This window comes from Erithacus rubecula (genome assembly GCF_903797595.1).
Source record: "Erithacus rubecula genome assembly, chromosome: 4".
Taxonomy (NCBI): domain Eukaryota; kingdom Metazoa; phylum Chordata; class Aves; order Passeriformes; family Muscicapidae; genus Erithacus; species Erithacus rubecula.
In genome coordinates this window covers 14,617,820-14,632,011 of record NC_136686.1, presented here as the reverse complement: position 1 = coordinate 14,632,011, position 14,192 = coordinate 14,617,820, and the positions used below count along the sequence as shown (strand labels likewise).

The following is a 14,192-nucleotide window of genomic DNA, read 5'->3' as shown; positions in this document are numbered from 1 at the left end:
CAGCAAGTACAAGTTTCTGCCCATAGAGGTAAAACAAACAAACAAACAAACAGCAAAAAAGAAAACTTCACAAAAACCATACAGATTTTGACAGTACCAACAGCTTCCAGAGCTGAATGATTTTGAATGTTTATACAAATGTAATTTTGGCTAAAAATAGACTAGCAAAACAAATCATTCAAACTGATCTCAGAATCTGATCTACATGGTACAACAGGATCCCATGGAAAAGCAGTCAATTCAGAATAACCTGTTAAGTCCACTCTTGTACCAAACATGTGCACAACTTTAGCTAACACAGCTAAGGACTTCCTCCAGGGAGTGATCCCAAATACATTTATTTTAGCTAAGGAGTAAAATGGATCCTGGACACAAGTGAATATGCTCGACATTACATGGGAAAAATAAGTTAGGTACAATCTGATTTTGAGAAAAACTACTAGAAACTCTAAAATTACTCCTAAAAGAAGGTACTGCAGCATTGTGGGGGAGTAATTGAACTGTGCTCAGCAGTCTGAGAATCAGCAGGAGACAGACACCAAAATAACACCCGAGCAGGATCCATTAACACAGCTAGTGAGCTTTCCATGCAACTGGTCCATTGATTGAACAGACAAAAACCACCACTGCTGTCACTGTCTTGCAGCTTACTTCCCTTGCCTCTGCTGAGTGAATCCCATGCTCCAGCCTTCACCTGAACCAGGTCTTGATATTTTCCAATAGCTGGATGGGCAAGCGGGGAGGATGGGGGTTATATCAGAGTTGAGGGTCATTAAGGACCCTCCCTTTTTTGATGGAGATGACCAAACAGCATCAGTCCAAATACCACTCAGAAGAAGCCAGAACCACGCTATCCACTCCAAATATTAATAGAAATGTTACATCTTGCCTTTGCCTTTAGGCAGAAGAGAAAGCACAAATACAAACTCTCTAGTGACAGCCTGACCCCATCAAAGCCAAGTAACATATACAGCAATTGTAGTGCAGGCAGAGCTTTTAGGTCTATTGAAACCTGTGTTCAAAACATGGATCATTACATGCCTGTGGATCACAGAGGTTTTTTTGCCAGGCTGCAACTGATCTGTCTATGACTACATGAATCTAAAACATTCCCTTGCAGGGAAAGACAGGTGTGGGTTTGGGGGAGATCCAGCAGATGGCTGTAAGCCAGCAAGTTTTTCAAGCTCTGTTTGACACTTTTTGGAAAAGAACATATGGAAAACTCGCCTATGTCATCTGTGCTTTTGTAATTTTACATGCAATATATTTTGGAAACATTTTTAATAATAAAGATATAATGTGATGCGTTTGAACCCAATCTTCACCTTTCTGCCCTCAGTTACTGCTATGCCCCAGGAGACCAAAGTTTTGTTGCTAGGAAATCACTGTGTAATCAAAATTTTCCAAATAAAATTTTTCCTTTGAAAATTAAGCATTCCTATTGAAAGAGACTATTTGCAATTTACTTTATTCAGTACCTGGCTGCCCAGCAAATGTCTTTCTATCCTATACTGCTTCCCATTAGTTGGTTCTAGTGTATCAGACATTCCCACCACTGAGTTGCTCATGAGAGGTACAAACACAGGAACTATACAAGCCCTATTGGACACCACATCTCTCCCTGCAGGAAATTCTTCAAGATGAGAACACACTGAATATTATAATGAAGTGTGACTTTTAAGTGTTATACCTGTTCTATCTACATGATTATTCCTTACTGAACACGAATGGTGACATTATTCCTTCACTGAAAGATCCATCTACAATACCTAAGTCTATTTTTCCCACATTTTAAAGAGCTTTTTATTAAAAGATAAGGACAATTCACAGCATCATAATCTGCTGTAAAATGGTCAGAGTTCTCCAATCTGTGGTCATTTTTCTCTAAAGAGAAAAACACCTAACCATTATCTTTTAATCAATGTCACTAGAACTTGTGAAGTTACTACTCAGTTTAAACTGTGTAATTTTGCATTTTCAGTACTTAAAAAATATGACCTTGTGTATTGTTTTCATGCAAAAGCACTTTCCAATTTCTCAAAGAAAGGACACAAGAGCTTTATAGTCTAAATAAAGAACACTTCAAATGCTCTTTAAAAGCATCTTTAAAGTCCTTTCTTCATGGACCTGATTCTAAATACACTTTCAGATTCATGTGGGAATAAATGAGAATTTAAGAACACCAAGTAGAAGCCATAGCCTATAACTATCCCAAATGAAGTAAGAATATGATACACATATTTTCTCTTGCTGTCAGACAGAGTTCAATTGTCAGTTCACTGAGTTCAATTCTACCTTGGAGTTCACAGCCTTATTTTATCTGATTATAACACCTGCTCAAGGATCATAAAATGATTTGGTAGGGAAAACTCCCATTCTCCTTACACAAGTTGCTGGTGCTTGATATCAATAACAAGAACGTTTCAACATTTCCAGCTCTCCATTCTGACCCCTCAGAGGCTGGTCTCCAGCATCCCTGCCATAACCAAAATCCTCAGAGTGCAAATCATACTCTGTCCTCCTATGGTCCACCAAGGCCTTTTACTCAACATGGCAGGAGAGTATTGAAGGCAATTGCTAAACCTCAACTTTTATTTCTGCTCTTAGTTAAAGGGTGTCCATTTTAGAGCTGGTACAATTAGCATGGGCTCATATATGACATTGATGAGGAGCTGGATAAAGCAAGATGATAGGTGAGAGTAGAATGTTTTCATTGATATATGAACATTTCCATAGATCACAGTCTTTTCCCAGGATAAAACTGTCTTTCACATGCTCGGAGATTTGGGGATGACCATTACCATGCTGTAAAAGCATCAAATATAAAGATAAGGCCATAATTATATATATAAACTAGTAGTGCACTGCTCCATGGAAACTGTCAGTAGGTTTCCAAGGCAGCCAAATCAAGAAAAGAACACAGCTTTAAAAGAGCGAAGTACAAAGAACAGCAGCTAACAGCTTGATGTGTAAGGAGGTAAATTTTGGAAAGTGCTTAAGCCTCATTGGAAGTCAATGGCAGTTGTGCTCTTAAATCACTGAGGACTTTCTGAAAAGCTCAGCCAGAAGCACCAGGGCTTAATGTGTGTGACTGATTATTCATTGTCCAACACATCTGTCCTGTTGCTGCATTTTCATTTTATCCTGTGCTCTGCTCTGGAGCTGCTCCCCTCTCTTCTCTCTCCCACAGAAGCTGTGCTTCTGAGGACTGTTGTTCCTCCTCATCCTCGTCTTTCTCTCCTCACCCTTCACATCCATCTCCCCAGCTTTATATCCATCAAACAGCCCTACAAATGTATGGTCTTTCTAGCAATCAGGAATGTGATGCCAAAGCAGTGTCTGCTCTCAGGGCCAATCACCAAAGAAGGTTTGGGCTGGCAGGGAGCAGCAGGTAGGATCCATTCCTATCTCACAGGTATTTCAGCCTGAGTTGGCAGCAAGAGGAGGGAGAGCCATGCTGAGAAGCACAGCTAACATATTCCCTAGGAAGGGCTCTGAGGGAGTGACAATGTAGAACTCTTTTTATTCCTAAAAGAAACAATTCAAGAGTGGCTTGTTATTTTGGAAGCTGCTCCTACCAAACTGAGCTGACCTTGAGCATTGCACTGCTTTCCAAGCTTTCAGCCTTTCCATTTACATTAGAAACAAACAAAACACTCCGGTGTGCCAGGGTATATGACATCTCAGTAGAAGTTGCAAGCAGCCTAAAAACCCTGGTATTTTTAGCAAAACAATTGGAAAATGCCAAAGCAATAAGAAGCATTCTTGAAAAAAGTACAAAAACATAAGTTGAGCATGAAATTAATCACCTTTGTAATATCAACATTCACTAGGTGAGATTTCTAAGATTTTATACTCTGAAACCAGAAAACAACCCCCATAATACAACAGCTTTTTGATACACATATATAGAAACCTATAAACCATTCAATAGGAGTTCTCGTCAAGCCACTCTCTAAGACTTTGGCAATGAAATGCAAAAAATAATGCTAAGCCAATATATAATCAATTATATGATTTTTTTTTTTTTACCAACTTTATGCATCTGGAAATTTCTAGGCTGTGAAATCTCCTCCAAGATCAAAATATAGTAAGTCTTTTATGGCAGCTGCCAAAGAAAAGTACAGATGCAATATATTAACTGAAAGTGTTTTGAGCATGGATAAGAAAACTTCCATGTTGAACACAACTAGAGTTTGATTTTCAGTGCATTTGCCTCTCTAGGTGTAGTCTGAAAACAATGAATGTAACTGTTTTAAAACTAAATGCTCTCAGTATCTATTAAGGAAATAAATATGTCAAGCATTCTTTTAATTTAGATTATAACTAAGATTTAAAGCTAGTGATTAATGTAGCTGATTTATAGTGAAGTCTTACAGCCATGAAGAGACTTTTCTTTTTACAGAGAAAGATAAATATGTATTTATGTTCTGTTCTTAAGCTGAAAATTGATTTCCCTCTTCACAAAGTTTGTGTGAAGAGAGAATCTTCCTTCAGGACACTGACCCGGTGAAATCCCCAAGAGAGGCTTTAACTACAGAGACATCATGCCTATTATCTTTCTGCGCTCAGATATGTGGATCTTAGCATTTAATCACAATTAATGCAGAAAGTAGCTAAAATAAAGAGTCTTGACTGGGAATCAGAGCAGGACAATGGCTTCTCTTGCTGCTTTTAGTAGTGAGATTTGTTGCCCCAAGCTCTTATTTCCAAAGGATTCAACCTAATTTCACAGCTGTATTTACTGAAGCTTTTCTGAGGGAAGGGCTATGCTTCACACATTTACTTCACTGTTACTGATAAGTTTCTGAGGTAAAGTTTTTAAAAAACGGTCAACAGATACTATTTGAATTTTTATCAATATTAGTAATGGAACAACCGGCATTATAACCACCTGTAGTTAAACTCCATGTTTCTAACCCAGGATGATTGTGGCAATTGCTTGTGTGTCTTTACAATTTGCTGCACTTTCAGTTCAAGGTGATCCGGCAGATACATCCACAGCATCACTGTGAGGAATTCTGCATGCCTGAAAACTCCCTACACTCTACAGGATCAATGAAACAAACATCATTTATGTCATAAACTCAGATCACTCCTGTCTTTCTCCTAAGGTAGAAACTTTCAGAAGCCGTGTGTCCACAACAGTTTTTGCTGCATGGCTGTCAGATTTTCTGGGGAGAGAAAGAAAAGGGAAGGGCAGGGATGTGGAAGAATTTGAGTTCCCTGTGAGGAAATCCTGGAGCTCCATTGGACATGCCACGTGCTGCTGAACCCAGTCAGTGGGCAATGTACTCCACAGTACTGTAAACCAAGAGAATCTTGTACCAAATTTTAGATAAGAAACATTGCCCCCCGTACCTGTCTGAATAAAAAGTATTACCAGACAGAGGGCAGGAAAACATGCAGCCAACAATGAATGGGAAAAATGGTACTGGGACCACAAGGGTGATTTTTCTTCAAAGATGTTGAATGAGATCAGTCAGTTTACATGATGATTGACCACTGGGCTCCAAGGAAGGTAGGCTTAGACCAGCAGAAAGACCAGGCTATGGATCACCATCCTAGGGGACCAGCCGAGAAAGGCAAAGGAGATGGAGTGATGAGGGAATGGCCAAAGAAGCCTGGTAAGATATGGGCACATTTATCACTTCTAAGCCACTCTGGAACAGGCTGCACTTTTCATTCCTCTATGTTTCTTTTGGGACTTGACTAATCACATCCTAAAGGTCTTAATGAATGAATAATACCCAGCCTGGCTTTGTATGAAGGTCATACTCGCTGTTTTCACACTTTACCCATGAAATCTGATAAACTGCAGTGAACAAGTAGAACTTATTTATAAATCTACTTATTATTTAAAGTTATAACTCCCACCAGGCTTTTAGCTCACTTTCTATTTTCAATTCCTTACCCGTCTTCAGACATTATCTTTGACATGTGATGAATTTGCCTGGCAAAGAAAACAGTTTTGTCTAAATTTTTAATACAGTTATTTTGACCTTTTTCTTCAAGGACAGATAAGGCACTTAGAGTTATCTCTTCTGTCATACATTATCACCTTTTAAGAGAAGTAGTTTTGAGAAGTTAGGATAAATGTTTTAGTTTGCATTTTCTTTAAGCTGTTGAATATGAAGTGAGGAAATTAGGCACACTGTAAATGTATACTGAACTGGTTATGTAGAAGCATCATACAGAAATCTGAAGGTAGAACACTATTAGCCATTACAAAATTTAGAGTCACAAAATCAAGAAAAATTAGTTTATTTCCAGTGTCTCATTTATTTCAGCTCCCTGGTACCTTAGGATAATTTTCTATAGCAATTACGGTTTTTTATGTGTCTTATTTTTTTATTAAATTTAAAAAGATATAAGTAGAGAGGTCTTTATAGTTTTACTGAGAACATAATTCTACTCCTTTTTCTTTTCAGATTATTTCAACCACTTATCATCTGACTTTTCTTCATATGTATTGAATTAATTATTTTTTTCACTGCCTCTGGTCCATTTGACAGTCCTGCATCATATTTGTCCTTCTTCATTGGACTTGGAGGAACCTCCAAGTGTTGTTGGTTCCTCACTCCTTTCATTCTCAGTGTGATCAAAGAATTATCTACAAAGAATTTGAAACAATATACCAAACACAATAAAATCTGATTTTTAATTTATATATATATATATTATATCTGATTTACAAAATTTTCATGTGTTTCTCTCCCTCTCTGGAAGCATCTAAAGCAGACTTAATGCAAGGAGAGCAGAAATAGCAGTAATGTATCAATAAGAAAGCAAAGGGAATCCAGGGAGGCAACAACTTAAAGTTACATTTCTTGTGGCAACAAAAAATTCCACAGTTGAAATGTACACTGAATAAAGAGGCAAATCCTCTTTAGTTGGTATAATACAAAATCATGTTGTGTCATTATATTAGGAGTAGCTTAGAGCATGACTCTGCATTTGGGGGTCCCCCAGGATGTTTTTATTCCTGCCTGCCAACCTGATCTGACCCTGCTTATTCAGTGAATCTTCCTCACTGGCAGCACATCTGCAAGTAGGATGCTGTGAAAATTTAATTACCTGCTGAAAGAATCAGCTTTGGAAACGGGACAGATATAATTCACTTGGAAAACGAGTGGACTGCTACTGCAGGGTTAAGGTGCTTGCTCAGGCAGGGCAGGATCTCAGTTTCATTGCCTACCATAATTATTATGAAGTGGATACCAGTTACTCTGACTAAGGAGTGTAGGGGAAATCTAAAATTTCCTTTCTGGAAATTTAAATGGGCAATAGAATATATTTTGTAATTTTGGAGTATTTAATCTGTCAATGTACAAAGTCTACACCAGATAAATATGTTGGGCAGTGCAACACAAAAATGGATGCTTAAACACAATGATGGATTTTTCTAAATATTGCATACATTATAAAAAAGTCAGATCTTCCAGTCGCTTAATTTAAAGTTGGGTCGTTTGCATCCTCAGAGGAATAATTAATTTGGAAATTACTTAAATATTCTACCAGCAAATGAAGGCTAATAATTTTTCCATAAGTGTCACAATGACAGCAGACTTGAAGTGTTTTGTTGATTTCCCTATAAATAACTTTGAGCTGTGGAAGAAATACACTGCTTGTAATGTGTGTTGGCTTATAAAGTAATTACACATACTGGAATGAGGACTGAATCTGCTGCAACAGGTCACAAAGTCCCATCTGGTGTGCAGCACCTTCTTTGGTTGCAAAACCTCAACACATTCTTTGGATAAACACCTGTGGCCTCCAGGGCACCACTTAGCTCAAGAGCTATATTGCATTGTGACTGAAGCACTACTCTCAAGTGGGCAGAATCTGATTGATCCATCACAACACCTGAACTGCTCCCAAAATAGCTCAAGACCTTTTTTTCAGAAGGCTCCACTCCAAATGTGCTGTATATATGCAGGGACATGGGGAGAGTAAGGAGTTACCAATACAGAATCAACAGGCTGCAGTGTCCATGTGTTGCAGTAGAAGCAGACAACTCATATCTTGCAGAGTGCAAGTCCCTGTCAGATGATCCCACTCATGGCAGGGCCCAGATGATCTGACCTCTGAAGAGACTCATTACTTAAGGTCCCTTCAAGTTACCAGATGAGTCACAAGAACCCCAGGCTCAGCTCAGAAGGATCCAGTCCATGGAAACCATCATGAGCTTCCTGAGAGGAACACAGCTTCCCTTGTGAAACTCCAGCGCTGACTGCATGATGGCACCCACTCTGACCTGGCTGCCCTCAGCACACATAAATGTACCTACTAATCCAGGTAATTTCTACTATTATTACAGAATATTCTGTTTGATATTTGTCACTCATGGCACCAAGTTACAGTCTGAGATATCTGGCTGAAACACTGCAGGATGGGCGGTCAGCTAAGGGATAGTTCCAAACTCTTGAGAGAACTTGATATAAATTGTCTTAATATTTTCAAAAATGCCCTCAAACCTCTTCAGCAACAGGCTTGTCCAAAATTCCCATTTACTACAGGTTATTGAAGCCTGCTTACTGGAAAAAAGCTGTAGATCCTCAATTACCCTATTGTCAAAGGAAGAAACTCAAGAACAGGCATCACTGTCATGGGCAGCTGCTACTTTGCATTCATTTTTCCTTCTCTACATGATGACTATTATACGAAAAATAATAAAAAATGTCACTCATAAGAATGAATCATGAATGTGTGCCATGGCATGTATGTAATGGCAATGCTAGCCCAGGAAAGCCTGATCTTCTGGCTTGCCCTTGCATTAAAACCAAATATGCCCAGTAATAGAAATTCTGACTTTGAAACAAATTAGTACATCAAAGTATCAAGTCATGTTAAAATTTGTTTGGTGGTTGTTTTTTTTAATTTTTTTTTTATTTTCTATTTTAGAGAGAAATGGCTACAGGGGAAGAATTATATTGAGCTACTGAAGAAAGACAGACACAGGCTGTGCTAAAAAACAATGTCAAAGTCATGTAATATTCTGCTGAAATTTCAGTCCTGACTTAATTTATTTATTTTCTAAAATGAGACTAAGAAAAATGCTTTTGTTTGCTGTGTTAATTATCAACTTTTCCATATCTTCTGATTCTGTTCATTTAAATATTTTGCTCCTCCTCATCTCCTCCCCACTTTTCCCTATCTTGTACAGATCTCTCCTTACCTTACCCCCAACTTGTGCTTAGGAAGAAAATAAATACATTTCCTAAGTTTACGAAATCCTGGAAAAAGTAATTAAGGTGACTAGCAAACCAAAAAAAAAGTTTATTTTAATTAGTGAAGTCACCATCTTCCCCTCATATTCTTATTTCCATTCCTGCAATGCATTACCCTAAACACAGACCAACTGAGTTTCAGAATATTTTTCTTCTGAAGCTCATGGAACAATTTGTTCTGCATTTTATGGGCTGACTCAGAATACAACTCGGCAAAGTAAGGACAAAAACCTGAGGTGTGGAATTAATGCAACAAGTTAATTGATGAAAAAGAGGGACGCTGATTGTTATTCCCGTGGCTTAGAGATAACTGTCAATTTTTTAAAAAGCTACCTGATGTGGTCAATGCTACTACATTTACCTGAAGAAGTTTGGTCTATTACTTGCCCGAGTAATATTCTAGCACATTTTAGTTCATTCACCTGTTTCAAATCTGCATTATTACCCCTTGCTGAGCACTGAATTGCTGCTGCTGCATCCATATTCAGGGGAGGTAAATACAGACCACAAGTTAAACAGGAAAGGGCACAAATTGTATTGGCCGAAGGACAGCTACAATAGCCATGAAAATAGGGAAAGTGACCTGTTGTTCATATGCAATGCCTAAAAACATTTCCTATTTTCCTTGAACACTTGAGGGAGTCAAAGATTTTTATATAGCCTTTTGTTGTCTGAACAGTTATGATTTTTTAAAAATAATTTCTTCTTTTCAGTTCACTCCCTCAAGGTTCAGCTGCATCGTTGCTGTGACTAGTATCCACTGTGTTAATGAGAATTTCTATTAGCACTGGAAAGCTGCTCTCAGCAGCACTGTCTGTCAGCCACTGGCACTGCTCTTGCTTGGATACCCACTGCCTGAGACTCACCCCTGTCTGATCTCACTAGTTCAACACAGCAGCATCCACCCAGTTTGGGCTAGACTTTTAATTCATCTTAGAGCACTCTCCATCTTCAGTGCAGGGTTTGTCTCATTACTTGTTAATTGAATCTCCTTTGCCATAATATATGGCCTAACGACTATAGCAAATCTCAAACCTCAGCACACACAGGCTTGCTTAATGAATACAGAGTAAACTACATTGCTTTATTGTGTTTAATCACCATCAGGAAGTTTTTGGTCCTGTGATCTGAAGGCAGCTTCCCTGTTGACTTAACTCCCAATTAGTTGTGAGGTACCTCATCCTTTCACTTAACCTTGCTAATTATGAAAGCCCTTATGTGCCTCTTTTTTCCCCCTGCAGAGTAGAAATTCCTTTGAACTTGAACATACTGTTGCAGGAAGCCAGGCAAAGAGCAGTCATGCTTCTTCTCTCCGACACTTTTATGGTATGTCTACTGTTTCCCCTAACACCTGATGCTGGAATCACATCCGGAGGTCTGGATGAAGGAAGTCTTGGGGGACACTCATTTGCTTAGTGCCAAATGGTTTCTTAGGATAACAAAGCCTCCACTGTCAATTAGTAGTTTAAAAAACCTGCTTTTCAGTCTCCCCAGAGTTAAAACTCTTGAAACAGAGGGCTTGACTTCCTATATTCCTGCAGCTTTGTCAACAAACTATAAGACTTGTATTCACTTTTGTCCTGGAAGTTTTGAAAACAGGAAAATACTTTGCATAGCATACTCAAATAGAAGCATAATCTATATTTTTTGCTGTGATTTGAAAGATTCAGAGTGACAGACCACTCTGTTCACCTTTAAACATATTGTGCTCTACTTTGTTCTCTGTTCTTCCTCTTCACTCCTTGGCTCTCATCCATACTTGGATGAGGAAGAATTCACTAAATTAACATTTGATATGCTGGGGTAAACCCTAGACTGGGTTTTAGGAGAGATTAATAAAGAGAATAGATTTTAAAATCCTCTCAGTATAAATATAAAATATTTTTACTTTCAGAGCATACACCAGGGGATTAACTTCATCTGCTACAATATATTCAGCAGAACCTTAGTGTAATGGTGCACCTGGTGCTGACATTAAATCACAAAATCTATATTCAGCCAGTGAAACCCACCTCAAGCGGGTAAATATTTACAACCACTTACTCAAAAATTAAGTACAAGAAGTTATATTGTCTTCAACTTTAATTTCAAAGATTTATTCTGGTTAAGGACACTCCCTGTGTGCACTTCTCCTTTCAAAAGTGCATGCAAAAATCTCAAAATGAATTATAGGATAAGGAAAAAATTAGTATCTGTTGAAGAATGATATTAAAAATCCCAAATTGGCTAGTCTGGTAGCTATCTGTGGTGATAAGAGGAGTGAAAAGGGCTTCCTCCATCACTGGGATACTCACCCAAGATGAAGCTTCTGGTCAGGGAAGGTCCTCACAGTCCTGTGGGACCCCTTGACCAAATGGCTACCCGTCCTCAGGCAGTGTATCTACTCAGTTTAGCAGGATGCAGGGCAAAGATCATAATTCAGGTAGCCTTAGTGCAGAGGTGTGAAGCTGAGGCAAATGGACACACAGATACTTTCCATCTTACCCAGAGTAAAAGGTAGATGCAGGTAAATGATGTTATTCTATTTCTTGTTTGGGCAATTACTCCCAGCAAGTAGTGACATGCTGACCATTTATGAAACAAAGAGCAAAAACGTTTCCCTGGCATGACCCTACTCCTCCTCCCAACAGGAATTCAAGTGCCATTTGTCAGCTTTTGTTGCCTCAAAGTTGGACAAGTCCAAGGTACAGGAATAGGGGAAAGAAAATAGAAACTAGAACACCATCTCCTACCTCCATGTCTGCACAGCCTGAACTGTCAGCAATGGTTAGCTGTACTTTACCAAGGAAAGAGCTAGCTCAATAAGAGATTAAAAGTTTAAAGGACCAGCTTAAAAAAAAAATAATTAACTAATAATTTTTTTAATTGAAAAAGCATGGAGTTTCAAGTGTTGTAACCTATGTACAGAAGCTCTAGTATTTTAAATTAAATAAGTGAAAATTTAGCAAGTACATTTGTCCTTGGCTGTTTTCTAAGACATCTCAGCTGTTGCAGTGAATTTAAAATGTGAAATGAATCAAATATATGAGAATAGATATTTCTTAAGTCATTATTTTCTTCTTTAAATAATGAAAAAAGCTCTAACTTATCCATATCTCATTTTTCATGCAACTTTTAGGAGCTGTCTCCCAGCACAACAGCCTGCAGCTTCAAGTATTCAGCTTTAATTTAGATATATCTGGACCATGCACATGGTTCATTCCGGTTGTAAAAGAAACAAAAGAAACAAAACAGGAAGGCTTGAGAGAATGAGGCCCTTGAATAAGCTACCTTCATTTGCAGGCTTGTCTGGGATATTGTCTGCTTTGGGGACTGACTGCTGCTCTTTCTGGATGGACACATAAACAAATGTGTTGGGAAAAGCAGACTACATAAGTTTGGATCTTTCATTGATGAAGTGATAAATTAATGAAGTCTGAAGTGAAATTATTTAGTTGCTTCATTTATTTTTTCATTCCTTGTTTTCCAAAGGATGAAGTGAGCACCATAGTGATCAAGAAGAAGCCTTTTCCATCATGTTAAACTCCAACAACTGCTATGCAGAAGCAAAAGTTGAATCAAAAGACGAATCAAAACACCAAGTGAAAAAAAGAGATTTTATATGTACTGCCAGAGAAATGCTCTCCAAATAAGATTACATAGCATAAAAACCCCTTTGTTTTTAATATGTCCAGAGTTCAGGCTATGTACATTGTCCATCATGAAAGTCTATTGAAAACAAATCTTGCTTAAGTCAAGGAAAATCTCTGAAATTTCTCTGTGAAGGGGTAATAAAAATTGTGCATGTATTGTACCCTAGGGGCAGTTTCAAACTTCATCCCCAGATTGGTTGTAGAAAATGTCCTTCCTGCTTTACTAAACTAATTTCAACAAGCCCAAAAGGTATTTAGGTGTGAGGTCATGAAAGCTGGGAGCCTCAGCAGAGAAAATGATGGATCATGGTGGGTTGTGTTTAAATCAATTGAAAAAACCCAAACCCAAAGCTAACCAAAAACGACAACAATAAAAAAGAGACATATTCTCTAGAATTTCTTCAGAAATTTAATTTTATACAGTTAAAAATATGTAATTTTTTTGTTGAACTAAAAAAGCTTAATTCCAAGATAATTGGTGCGCTACAATCTCATTTTATGTCCCTGTTATTATATTTATTATAAAAGATGGCATCCCATTTTTATCTATATACACACAAAACACTAAACACTAATAGGAATTTAACTGATTACAGTAATATTGCTACTCTCTTGTATCTTGGCAAAACTATTTTTCTCTTTCATTGCTTCAGCATCTCTTCATGGTTGCTGCAGCAACAAAGTAATTTTCTGATAAATTCATCAGGAAAAGTGCACTACAGAGAACATGTATAACTCTAAACCTGTCAGACTTTCACAATTGTAAGGCAGTCATTCTCCTGGGGGAGAAAAAGGAAAATTACATAATGCAATTGCACAGAGTGAAAGATAAGTTATCATAATTTTATGCTACCAAAACCAACTTTCTTAGATGTGCTCAGCATGGGGAGATGATCTCTTATGGACAATATAGATCATCTTAAACTGCATCAACCACAGTGTCAACTTGGCTGACAAATCAAGATTTCTGGCAAACTTGAACCACTAAAGATTATGGTTGAAAGAAAATTTTGATGATAACATTCATCTTCCAAGTTGTAGTGAACATTTTGCTAAACAAAATTAAATACCATAGTTCTCCTTAATTCAATTATTTCAGGGGTACTCAAAATCTATAGCATAATTGAAAATGTAATCACTGTAGTTAAGCTTAAGACTTATCCTGTAAACCTACAATAACTGAAATCGATGGCAAATCCTGGATAATGGGAATAAGAAACTGCACTTTAAACATTTTACATGAACCTTCCTTTACTTTTTAAAGGAAATTCAGGTCATGATGAAGAATGTTCAAAATACTAATTTCTAACTGCCTTCTGTTGCCTCCTCT

General features: G+C 37.8%; 1 pseudogene across 1 annotated transcript in view; it reads right to left on the bottom strand.

Annotated features, from left to right (window-relative positions):
• LOC306800781 (ankyrin repeat domain-containing protein 26-like) overlaps positions 1 to 14,192 on the bottom strand; it is a 397,491-nt pseudogene that overhangs the window by 222,207 nt on the left and 161,092 nt on the right. The window lies entirely within an intron of this gene.